This window comes from Apodemus sylvaticus, chromosome 17 (assembly GCF_947179515.1).
Source record: "Apodemus sylvaticus chromosome 17, mApoSyl1.1, whole genome shotgun sequence".
NCBI lineage: Eukaryota > Metazoa > Chordata > Mammalia > Rodentia > Muridae > Apodemus > Apodemus sylvaticus.
This window is the reverse complement of record NC_067488.1, coordinates 26,576,330-26,588,450: the sequence shown is the minus strand read 5'-3', so window position 1 is coordinate 26,588,450 and position 12,121 is coordinate 26,576,330. Positions and strand designations below refer to the sequence as shown.

Below are 12,121 nucleotides of genomic sequence, written 5' to 3'. Positions count from 1 at the left end.
GGGGGGGGGGGGGTTCAGTTCACTGAGAACTGTGTGATAGCATAGAGTCATACATCAACTTTCCTGCCTGCAGGTGTTTTACCTGCCTGCCCATCTAGCAGCAGTGGAGGGCCTCTCCTGCCCCGGTTTACCCCAGCAGCTGGCCTGCCTGAGAGCCCACAGAGTGCTAACAAAATGGCAGGTGGTTCCAGGAAGCTGTAACTGTGGAGGGATGACATCGGGGGGACAAAAGCCTGGCACTGGTAATCCCTGCTAAGGACCTGTGCCAGGAAACTCCAATCGTGTGCTGTCAAGGAGCCAGCGCATGGGGAGAGCTAATGCCTCTGGGCCATGGCTACTCTCCAAAGGAAGGCATGCCAATCTAGGCTTCTAGGACCATAGAGAAGTGGCCCAGGCCACTTGGTCCGGCAGGATGGTCAGATTGTTTAAATCAGAGTGCAAGTCACAAACTAGAAAAGCAATTTTAAAAGGAATGTCTTTCCTCTTAGGACAGTCAACGAAGGAACCCAATTTGCAATCTCAGACAAGCCTCCCCTTGTTCTGGTTTCTCTCCTCCCTTAGTCCCTGTCCCCCAAGGACAAACCCACTAATCCCTCCTTGGCCCTCTGCCCTCTCCCTTCTTGCTCCTGGAAGTGGACCTGCTCCCTCTCCCACAGCCTCCTCCCTCTTCCTGATTCCTGGGTCCCATTGCTTCCTTCTCGACATTCTCTCATTTTTTACGGTGCCTCAGTCTCCTTCTAGTGAGACCAACCCTGGGCAGAGGGAACACCCCATGGGGTTTGCTATCCATGCCAAGAGGTATTTTGTGCCCCCCCCCAACTTGAGACTGTCTAAAATGACCCCATGTGACCTCTCCCATCCTCGGAGACCCTGGAACACTAAGGCGAACCAGCTCTCTAACACTGAGGGTAAATGAGTCACTGGGCCTCAGAACAAAGAAGAGGAAACCGAGGACCAGAAAGACTGAGTAGTTTGCCCAAGGTGGTGCAGCTGGGAAGTGGCAGAGCCCAGGCCCTGGGATTCCAAAGCCCATGCACTTCCTCTCTGAGGCCCACTTTCTCTGCTTTCATTTCTACTCTTCAAACTCTGTAGAGTCTCTCCTCAGCTCCAGAGAGTGAGTAGGGCAGAAAGAAAGTATGTGGTGTTCCTCTTACCTGAACTTGACTCTATGTTTGCTTGATACGTGATTGCATGCTTCCCTTGAGAGAGAGGTAGCTCTTTGCAACCTATGTAGACCATCCCTTCCCTGTCCCTCACAAAGCAGCTCTTAAAAAAAAACGGTGAGGCCGGGCGGTGGTGGTGCACGCCTGTAATCCCAGAACTCTGGGAAGCAGAGGCAGGCAGATTTCTCAGTTCAAGGCCTGGTCTACCGAGTGAGTTCCAGGACAGCCAGGGCTACACAGAGAAACCCTGTCTTGAAAAAACCAAAATCCAAAAAACCAAAAAACAAAACAAAACAAAACAAAACAAAACAAAAAAAAACAGTGAGAAGAATCTTTGAGTGGAACTTACCTCTTCAGAGACCTGTCCCCAGTTCTTGGTCTTCACAGATTCCAGATATTCTAGTCAAATCCTTTAGAAGAGTCATCACCCACCCCCTGTCCCTGTACCCCTGGCAGACATTACTAATTGATCACGGAGCTCTTTCTGAGTGAGCTGGGAACTAATTTCCCAGTATAGCTTTTAGGGAAATCAAAGAATTCAACTGGAAACATCAAGGGCGATCCTAGAATATGAGACAATCGACACAACAGACTATTGGGGCAATAAGATGGGCAGAGATGGTTTTCAGAGAAAGAAACTGAGAAACTGAGACACAGGGAGATTAATTAAACTCCTCAAGCACTCAGTAGCAGAGACTGGGCTGGATTTCTCTCTGAAGCTCTTGTTCCTCTCTGCAACCTGATTCTCTAGCTGCTAGATTGTGTGTGTGTGTGTGTGTGTGTGTGTGTGTGTGACAGGGTCTTGCTTTTTAGTCCAGGCTGGTCTAGAATTCACCATGAAGTTTATGCTGGTTTAAACCCACAGTGACCCTCCTGTGTCAGCTTCCAACATGTTGCGATTACAGGCACGATCTTAACCACACCCGGTTTTGTAATTACTAGCTCAAGTGAGAATGCTCTCTGAGAGCCTGATAAATTTGTAGTGGCAGTAGGCGCAGGCAAGGCAGGTCTTAGTTTCTTGGCACCCCAAGTTTGTATCCCAGGTAGGGATTAGCACCAAGTAGGCACGAAGTCAGCGTCTGCCGGAAGGGTAACTGGTTAAGAGACTCAGACTGAGACGCTGGGAGGTGTGGATGGAAGACACTCTCATGGGGGCCAGGGCTTGCTTGTTTACCAGATGGGAAGAATCTAGAGGCTGTGGCTGGGCCCTGGGGGATGAGCACTCCCCTGCCGCCTCACATCAAGACCTGCATCAGTGAGAGAATCATACAGCCTTGTTACCCAGTGACCCAAGACGTGACATTACATTGAAAATCAGTTGGCGTATTAATTAGACAGGCAAATCACTCCCTGTCAACACCGATCAATTCTTTTTGGCATAAAATCAGAACAGAGAAGGCAGGGCAGGGAGAGATCCCCCAATGTGTGTCTGCTGGGGACCAAGGTGGGAAAGAGAAGTGTCTGAGGGTTCTGCCAGGTGCCCCAAGCCCCATTTCCCCCACAAAACCTTCTTCAACTGCATTTCAGAGAGGCCTCCCTACCCCCCCCCCAGGTTGCTCTCCACTGGTCCTATCAAGAGCATCTTACAAAATCCCAGAGCCCTTCCCAGCGTCCCCCACTGCAAGGCCTGTTGACTCCCTTGCTTGAGATTCCTGACATGCATAAAGACTACATGAGCTCCTAGTTTTCCCTAGCAAACACCAAGGAGCTTTCTAAAAATTAAGATATCGCTTACATACACTAAAGTTCGTCCCCGTGAGTGTGTTGCTGCTGAGTTGAGACCATGACCAAGCAACCTTCTCATCACCACTAAAGCCTTCCGAAGTCACAGCTTGCCCTCCCTCAGCCCCGGGAAACCACCTGTCACTTACCTGTCTCTAAAACATTTCGCTTGTCCCTGATGTCACATACTTAGAAGCACACAGGGTTAGATCTCCGAATCTGCCTTTTGGCTTCTTTTGCTTAGCACAATGCATTGTGATTCACCCATCTGTGCATCGGTAGCCACTGTCTAGATGCACCATAGTTTGTTTATCCACTTCCCAGAGACAGGACATTGGGTTCTCACTTGATAATAGGTTTATGAATAAAGCCGCTATAAACAATTGTATGCAGAAATTCATATAAACCAAGTTTATATATCAATTGGGTAAATATCTAGAATAATATTTCTAAGTTCCACGGTAGATGCTTTTATGACTTTATTAGAAACTGCTGCTGCAATTAGAAAATTGTAAAGTCTGAACTATTCTTTATAACCATCAGCAACGAAGGAGACTTTGGTTGCTACACACTGCTGACGTATAAACTTGCGTGTGCGCGTGTGTATGCACATGCATGTGGAAATATTCAAGTGTGTGCACACCTGCTGAATGTGTGGGAGCCGGAAGTTAATGGCAGGATGTTTTTCTCCATTTCTTCTCCATCTTTCCTTCAAGGTCTCCCTGACCTTGGAACCCTGATTTGCCTGTACTGCTTGGCTATTGAGTCCCTGGGATCTGCTTGTCTCTTCTTCCCCAGTGCAGGGCCTTCAGGTGCATAACCACCACACTTGCTTCCTCACATGAGTTCTGGGAGGGTCTCAACTCAGGTTATCCTGCTTGCACAGAAAGTTTTTTACCTGGTGAGTCGTCTCCCCAGTTCTGCAGTACACATTTTAAGAAATGACATCACGTGTTGCAGGTGACCATGCGCATACAATCTGCAGACCCAGCGGCAAAACACATACATGGAGTCCCTTTGTTCAAAAGAGAAGGAAAGAAAATACTATTGGTGTTATAGAGTAAGGGGCTTTGGTCTTTTTTTTCCCGTGGTCTTTCTCTTGGCTTCTGGTGAGCTTTAAATTTGTTCTTTGAGGTTTTACTGTGTTCTGTGGTGTGTTTGTGTGTATGTGCTGAGCAGAGATAAAGGCCTAGATATGTGGTAGGACTCTCTCACAGGCTCGGAGGCAAGCCTTATCTCAGCCACTTCTCGAATAGCTGCTGTAAATGTGGGGATACCCCGACTGACTTCTGTGGTTCTGGGGAAGCTAGGCGCACATTCCTAGCTTCCAGGACCCAGACCTACTAATAAGAGGCACTTTGTAATTAGACTTTCTCTCTGGCTGTTAATAGAAGCCGCTAAGCCAGATGAGGCAACTCTGTCAAGGATAATTGCGCAATTCAGGCACAACATGATGTTTGAAGGAAGGTCTGGGAGCCGATTTCACTGATATGAACTGAAAGGACCCATGCTCTGGCAGCCCAGCCCTGGGAGCTGACGGCTCAAAGCCACACACCCAGTAGCTTTGTGAACCGGGTCCTCATGGGCTCTGTGTGTGTGATGACAGGAGACACTGCCCCTCACAACTGTTGTTGTGCGGGTTGGAACTGGAACAAAACTCCTACCCTGTTCTGGGCCTAAACTTGGAAGGGGGGGCAGTGTTGGGCCTCAGGGCTGCTGCACCCACCACCACCTGCCTCAGCAGGCAGCAGGGGAGGAGTGGGCGGTTCCTTTCAGGTGAGTGTTAACCCTTTCTTCTCTGGCTAGGGCTTCTGGCTGTCCTGCCCATCCAGTACACAGAAAATACATAGTGCCTATGAATCTGCTCCTGGATAATTTAGTGAAAAGGTTCATTTGGATTTTTTAAAAAAAAGTTCCATTGCGCAACCTTGTAACTCTTCAGTCCCCTGAAAATGGGAGGCGCAGAAGGGAGCCAGCCCTGCCTTCAAAGGAAGATCTGCCTTTCAGGAGCAGGGAAATGTCTCTTGCAATCAGCTTTCAAATGTTCCCAGTTTCCACAGAGGTACAGCTTTGCTGCCAGGAAACACAGCTGGTAAGAAACCGTAAACACAGAGGAAGCCTGCCTCATAAACAAACAAACAAAGGAAAGAAGGGAAGAAGAAAGGAAGGAAGGAAGGAAGGAAGGAAGGAAGGAAGGAAGGAAGGAAGGAAGAGACCATGAAGTCAGGCAGTGAGATAGATCAGCCAGCTGGTAAAAGGTGATCAACCAAGCCTGATGACCTGAGTTCAATCCCTGGATTCTCAAGATAGAAGCCATATCACTTTTAACACACACACACACACACACACACACACACACACACACACACACACACACACACACACGCGCGTGCACACATGTACACACATGTACACACACATGTACACACATGTACACACACATGTATACACATGTATACACACACACACACACACACACTGGATAGATATAAAGAACTAACCTAGGCCCACAGGGCTCACAGACACTGGGCCACCAACCATGGAGTACACAGGCGCTGGACTTAGACCCCCTACGTGCAGCTCTGCTTTCGTGTGGTCCCCTCACATGTGGGGGGGGGTCTCCGTCTCTGTTCCTTGGCATTGCATCCCCTCCCCTTCCCCCCCCCCCCACTGGTCAGGCTTCAGTGGGAGAGAATGTGTCTAGTCCTGCCCCAGGGTAGTGGGGCGGGGGGGGGGGGGGGGGGGAGGCTCCTCTTTCTTTGAGGAGAAGGGGAGGGGACAATGGGGTGGGGTAGGAGGGACTTGTAAGGGTGGGACTGGGACAAGAGGCAGGGGGGCTGTGATGGAGATATAAAGTGAATAAAAATAAACAAATCAGTGGAGAAGATAAATAAATAAATATAAAGGAATGTGAGAAAGCAAAGGGAAAAAAACATGAAAAGAAGCACGGGGCCCTTGAAAACAAAGCAATCAAGCAAGCATGACCCTGAACTATGGTGGGTGTTACGGTCAGGGAGCGGGCTAGACCGTGAGAACACAGCTCAGAGTAACCCCACCCAGCTCAAGGGCAGATGCCTCAGGAGTGACAAGTGGGGACGGGGGTGGGTGTGGGGGGGGTGGGTGTGGGTGTGGGTGTCTGCCTGTGGGGGCAGGGTACATGAGGGTGTGGCTCCTCTCACGAGTGGTGGAGCTGTGAGGCTTTGGCAGGATATGGTCAAAGTTGCTGTAACGTTAGCAATGGCCACTCTAGTCCCAAGGAGCCTGTGTATGAGTTGAGTTCCTTGGGGACATCTGGCCAACAGCAGGAGTGAGGCTGCTTCTTTCTTGGTTGTCACCAATAACAACAGGCTGTCTCCTGCCTGGCTGTCCATTCTTCAAGTCGAACCCAAGCTGGGAGGTTTGTAACCTTCTGATGCCCCGGACGCGCAGTGGGGGAACTTCTGGCTGTTGCCCTCAGGACACATCTTAACAGTTTGCCTCTCACCCCTTTGTCTCCAAGCCTCTGCTCCTTCTACCTGCCTCAATGGCCTCTCCCTACCCTCTGTCTTGTTATAGCCAGAATAAAAGATGGGACTCCTGCGACCCTAACGAAGGCCAGCCAGGCAGTTTGCAAACCCCAGCTGTAAGAGGTCAGCCCCAGGGACCTTTCCGATCCCCAGAAGATGATAGCGCAGCGTCCGCCCCTGAGGGCCTCCTTCTCTCTTCTCAGTTCTCAACTCTCCTCTGTTTCTTCCTAGTTTAAGCAGAGGTCATGGGCACGGAGGTGAGAGTCCTAGTGTGCAGAAGCTTGGAGCCAACTCCTCTGACCTTGCTGCAGCAAAGCAGCCGCTGCTGGGACCTGTATGAGCAAAGAGCCGGCAGAGGCCAGGCTAGAGGTGGCTCTTAAGGATCCCTGTCAAACATGGGGACAACCAGCTGAGGTGAGACAGAAGCACAGAGAGGACGCAGTGTTAAACGGCTCAATAAGGCTGGAGAGATGGCTCAGCGGGTAAGAGCACTGACTGCTTTTCCAGAGGTCCTGAGTTCAATTCCCAGCAACCACATGGTGGCTCACAGCCATCTGTAATGGGATCTGATGCCCTCTTCTGGTGTGTCTGAAGACAGCTACAGTGTACTCATATACATAAAATAAATCTATAAAAAAATAAGTCTCAATAATTCATACCAGTTGACCTTCGCGTCTTGGCCTTTGTCCTTGGGATGAGAGGGCAGGAATGAACCTATTCTTCTTTTAGTCTGCCCACAAGTTCTTCAGTCTCCCACTATCCAACACATTAACACATATGCACAAGAACATCCATGTCTCTGCTGTGTTTGTTGCTAACAAAACTTCGATCTTCTGGAATTAGAAGACCTTCCTGTGACACGTAGAGCCACCATCATGGTAGCATGAATAATAAAATGCATTCTCTCACTGACCTGGATGTTGAATGGCCTTATTGGATTAAAGTGTCTGCAGGGCTTGGTCCTTCCTGGACCCTCTCATTGGCTGTGGATAGATGGCTGTCTTCCCCCTGCACCCTCACAGGGTGCTTCCTCTGTGTGTGCTCATAGACACTTCAGGCAGTTATAAAGATCAGGGAGGGGCACTCGTGTTACCAGGTGAGGTGGCTATTCTTGATTGTTAACTTGACTACAGCTGGAATGAAGTAAAACCCAAGCAGGTGGTGTGGTTTGAATCGGAATGACCCCCCAAAGACTCACATGTTTGAATGTTTGTTTGGTCCATAGGAGGTGTGGTCATGTTGGAGTGGGTGTGGCCTTGTTGGAGTGGGTGTGGCCTTGTTGGAGTGGGTGTGGCCTTGTTGGAGTGGGTGTGGCCTTGTTGGAGTGGGTGCGGCCTTGTTGAAGGAACTATGTCACTAGCTGGAAACGGGGAGCACCCTGGCCTACAGCCAGCTCAGCAGGTTGGAGTTTCCCTTTCAGGCAGCTCAAGTGGTCTGAGACTGTCTTTCTCATCTATATGCTGGAGAGAGAGAGAGAGAGAGAGAGAGAGAGAGAGAGAGAGAGAGAGAGAGAGAGAGAGAGAGAGAAAGAGAGAGATCAGTTTCAGGAACTTCCTGGGGCCACTGAGTTGCTACTTCCTGTAGGACGGCGTTCTTACACAGCAAATGACCGCTAAATACATCCAAACATGCAGTATGTATCAAATGAGAATCCAGTTCTGCGTGTTGTGAGTAGAACACACAACACAGTAGAAGCCTGTACACTCATCTGCACTGCGGGGCGTCAGTCAGGGGTGCTGATTGCTTCAGTTTGCTTCCAACAGAGAATTCCTCGGCCACACGTTGGAGGTGGCAGCCGAGAAATAAGCTGTTTCATTGGGAGGAGGAGTCAGAAAGGAGATGGGTGGGGAAAGAATTAGCAAGTTTCAGAGGCTGTGACCTTTGACCTGAGTGTTGAAGGAAGACATCCCCCTGAGCCTAGAGGGGACAGTCAGGCAGAGGCAGTAACCTGTGCACATTCCAGAGGGGTCTGGGGGTCTGAGAGATGGCTCACTTACACTTCCAGCCAAGCCTGGAGTCCTGTGGGATGCGGGGCACCCCACATCTACCTTGTCGTTTGGACTCAGTGCACACAAAGCCAGAGAGAGGCTCAGTCTGGACCTCCCCCGAGGGGTGCACTTGCTCCGGGATCCAGGAAGCTGGGCATGTGTTCCGGTACACAAAGGCTCCCCACTCTCGTTGATAGTAAGTGGGCCCCTGTTTTAGTTACTATTCTATTGCTGTGAGACGACACCTTAATCAAGGCAACGTATGAATGAAAGCATTTAACTGGGGGCCCGTGTACAGTTTCCGATTAGTCCGTGACCACCCTGGCGGGGAGCACGGTAACAGGCGGCCTCTAGAAAGAGGGGTAGCTCAGAGCTCACAACTTATCTGTAACAGCGGGGCGGAGATTGTGAGACTCTGGTGTGGACGCCCCCTCCAACCAGCCCACACCTCCCAATTTTCCCTAAACAGTACACTAACGGGGATCGGGGATTCAATTATATGAGCCTATGGGGCCATTCTCAGCCAAACGGCCCCAGACCTGTATTTAAAAGCCCCAGGAGCTTCTTTGAGCAGCGTGTTTGCGTCTTCAAAGGCAGCTCGACTGGAGACTCCTCGGTGCTTGTAGCCTTCCGGAGCTGGGCCTCCTTGAGCCCCGGGGGACCTGCAAGGAGGAGTAGTGGCAGAAAGTGTGCACGTGTGAGCATGCTTGCTAATTATTCCCGGAGCCGGGTTAAGGGTGACCGTGAGAACCCAGCATCCGGAACGAGGCCAGGAACACAGTAGGTGCCCAATAAATGTTTCCTACCTTCACGAGCGTGTAAACAAAAGCAAGCTCACAACAGTTTCTCTCTCTTATACTCTCCCTTACCAGGACAATTTTAGCAAACAACCCATTGTATCTGTTGATGGATAGAGGGACAGGAGAATAAAGACAATGCGAGCGCAGATCAGCTGGTCTCACAAGGGCGAGAAACTAGAGTTCTGGAAACGCTAACTAAATCCAAGCTTCTGAGCATGCGCACTGGGCTTTTCACCAGAGTCTTGGGACTCAGCCCGGAAGCTGCTCGTAGGTGCCTCGTTAGCGCAGTAGGTAGCGCGTCAGTCTCATAATCTGAAGGTCGTGAGTTCGATCCTCACACGGGGCACAATACTTTTGTTCTGGGCCTAATTTCTTGCCAGAAGCAAAATTTTACTCTTTCTCGTGGAGCGTTTGCAACGCGGAGATTGTCTTGCGTTGGCTAGCCGTGGAGTGGCTGCCGTGTTCTAAGCGGACCTGGACTTTGTAAACTGGTGATCGCTGGGGTCGCAGACCGAACCGCGGTGGCAGGCGCTTCATTTCTGCTGGGTTCACGGAGCGGTGTGGGGCGAGGGGTGTGGAGCCGGGAGGAAGGCGCTGGGGACCCGCCGAGGCACGCGAGGTCTCTAGGGGTCTCGGTCACTTCTGCAGACCGCAGCCGTGCGACCACGGGTCAAATAGCAAGTGACGTGGGGATGTGTCGGCTACCACCCTCCCCCACCTTCCAAGCTGTAGCGTCTTGGGGCAGTGTGGGGAGTCAGTCGTTTTCTGGTGTGTGCTTAACTTCAGTGGCTGATTCGGGGACTCGGAAGACGGGCGCGGGTGGCTCTCCACTCCCTGGGATCCAAACTTCCCTGGAAACTCTCTGGATCACCACAAGCCCCCACTCTGGGTGTCAGCTCGTAGTCTGGTAACCCCTCCCTGTCACGCTCGGCTCTTTTTTTCCTTCCTACAGGTCATTCCCTAGTTTCCTCGAGGAGACTCAGAGAACACTTAGCAAGCGAACACGTGGCTCTACCACAAGATCCCTCCTTAAGGAGACCCTGCCTGCCCTTCAATCATGAGGTTTGGGGTCTGGAATTTAGGAGTTACCATAAATGGAGAACGGGCTTCTGGTCAACCGTGTGGTTCAAATTGGACTCTGGGCCATTGGGTCTGGAGTCTTTCCTCTTACATTCACCGTTTTTGTTTTGATTTTCAAGACAGGATTTCTGTGTGTGGCTCTGGCTGTCCTGGAACTGTCTCTGTAGATCAGTCTGGTCTCCAGCTCCATTTTAGTAGTCCGCCTGTCTCCTTCCTTCTTAGAGATGAATCACCATCCCAAGAGCCCTGACTATGATTGTGTAACTGCGCCTCGCTGTCCACCGCTGACCACTGCGTCCCTGCTACCACAGTCAGACTGCAGTCCTAGGTGTGACATTTCTTACTGTCTGCCACCAGAGCCACCACGGAGATTCTCAGCTTTGCAGACTATTTTCACCCTTGGGTGTCTTATTGGAGTCAGTCTTTGGGGCTCCAGGCCTGGAGTTGGAAGGTGTGTGTGTGGGGTCATGTCATAAATCGACATTTCTGTTCCTAGCTTCCTAAGCTTTGAAGACCTTTACCCACACCAAGGATTCCTAAGATTTTCCCACTCCTGACCCTTCCCTTTTTGGCCTGAGAAATTTTATGAGAACCTGGGATTATTAGTCTATAAATAAATATACAAATAAAATGTATTGAGAAGAAACTATAAATTTATTATTTTTTTAAGTTGAAAAATAACTTGATTGTGTCTGGGGAAATCTGTGGATGTCCACCATCACACAGTGGACCTGGGGCTTGTCAGTTTATCTTAAGTAGCCTGAGGGGGGAGTTTTTATTTTAAAACCAGTCTTTAACACCAATTCTGGTTATACATATGCTTTAACCATTTATTAAAGATGAAAGCAAACTGGCGCACTAATAAGATGACAGTCCTTATTTAATTTTACACAATGAGTTAAATCTTGGCTGAGTCTTTGATACTGTAACATGTAGAGTGTCTTCACCCTTCTTGAGAGCTGACGGGTAATGTATTGGGTATGGTAGTGCGTGCCTGCCTGCACAGCACTTGGCAGGTGGGGGGAAGGGAGGTTAGTTCACGGTTTTTCTCAGCCTCACAGCAAGTTTGAGGCAAGCCTGGGCTATGAGCCTATGTCTCAAGAGAGCAGGCACACAAACAACCCACCTCACAAAATTGATGATACTCTGATTTTATAATTACCAATGTTAAGAACACTGCTTTGCATAAATATGCACATTCTGGGCCATTGCAGAAATTGTTGGAAATTCTGACCTGATCTCCAGCCAAAATATGCTTAGTGATTTTTTTTGAAACCCAAACAGTAATTTTGACATTGCTAGCTAGATCCCAGTCTACCACTGGGCCATATCTGCAGCTCAAACAGCAATTTTAAAAACCAAATATTTTAACTACGATACAATCTAAAAATACCCTTAATTTGATACTTAGAAGCTGAGGAATAATGGTAGGGTTAGATTAAATGTTTGTTTCTGTAATTAACCCATTATTTTTGTATAAGAACAAAAAACTCAAAGTGTATAGCAAAAAACTTGCGGGTTTATAACATACAGCCATCTTGAATCAGAGCTGAGATGATCTCAGCAGAGGTGTTTCCGTGGTGTGACATAATGGGGTGACCACAACAGGGGACCATGGAAACGCTTATGCAGAGACATACATACCAAGGCTGTTGGGCGATACTCAAAGTACAACTGCTAGCTGAGATCTAGAACCCACCCAGTGTGCATGTGTGCTCAGAGCAGAGGTGCTGTGTGGTGCTGTGCAATGCAACCTTGGTAAGCACCAGAATCATCATGTATTTGATAGTGAACTAAGTTTTGTTTGTTGTGTGTTCAGAAACCTCTTACTTGACTCCCCCGTTCAGTGGCAGCACTCCATA

At 49.5% G+C, this 12,121-nt stretch overlaps 1 non-coding gene across 1 annotated transcript; it reads left to right on the top strand.

The window, feature by feature from the left end:
* Window positions 1–9,452: 9,452 nt before the first annotated feature.
* Trnam-cau (transfer RNA methionine (anticodon CAU)) lies at window positions 9,453–9,525 on the top strand. Its single transcript has one exon. It is a non-coding gene; the product is annotated as a tRNA-Met (tRNA).
* Window positions 9,526–12,121: the final 2,596 nt, after the last annotated feature.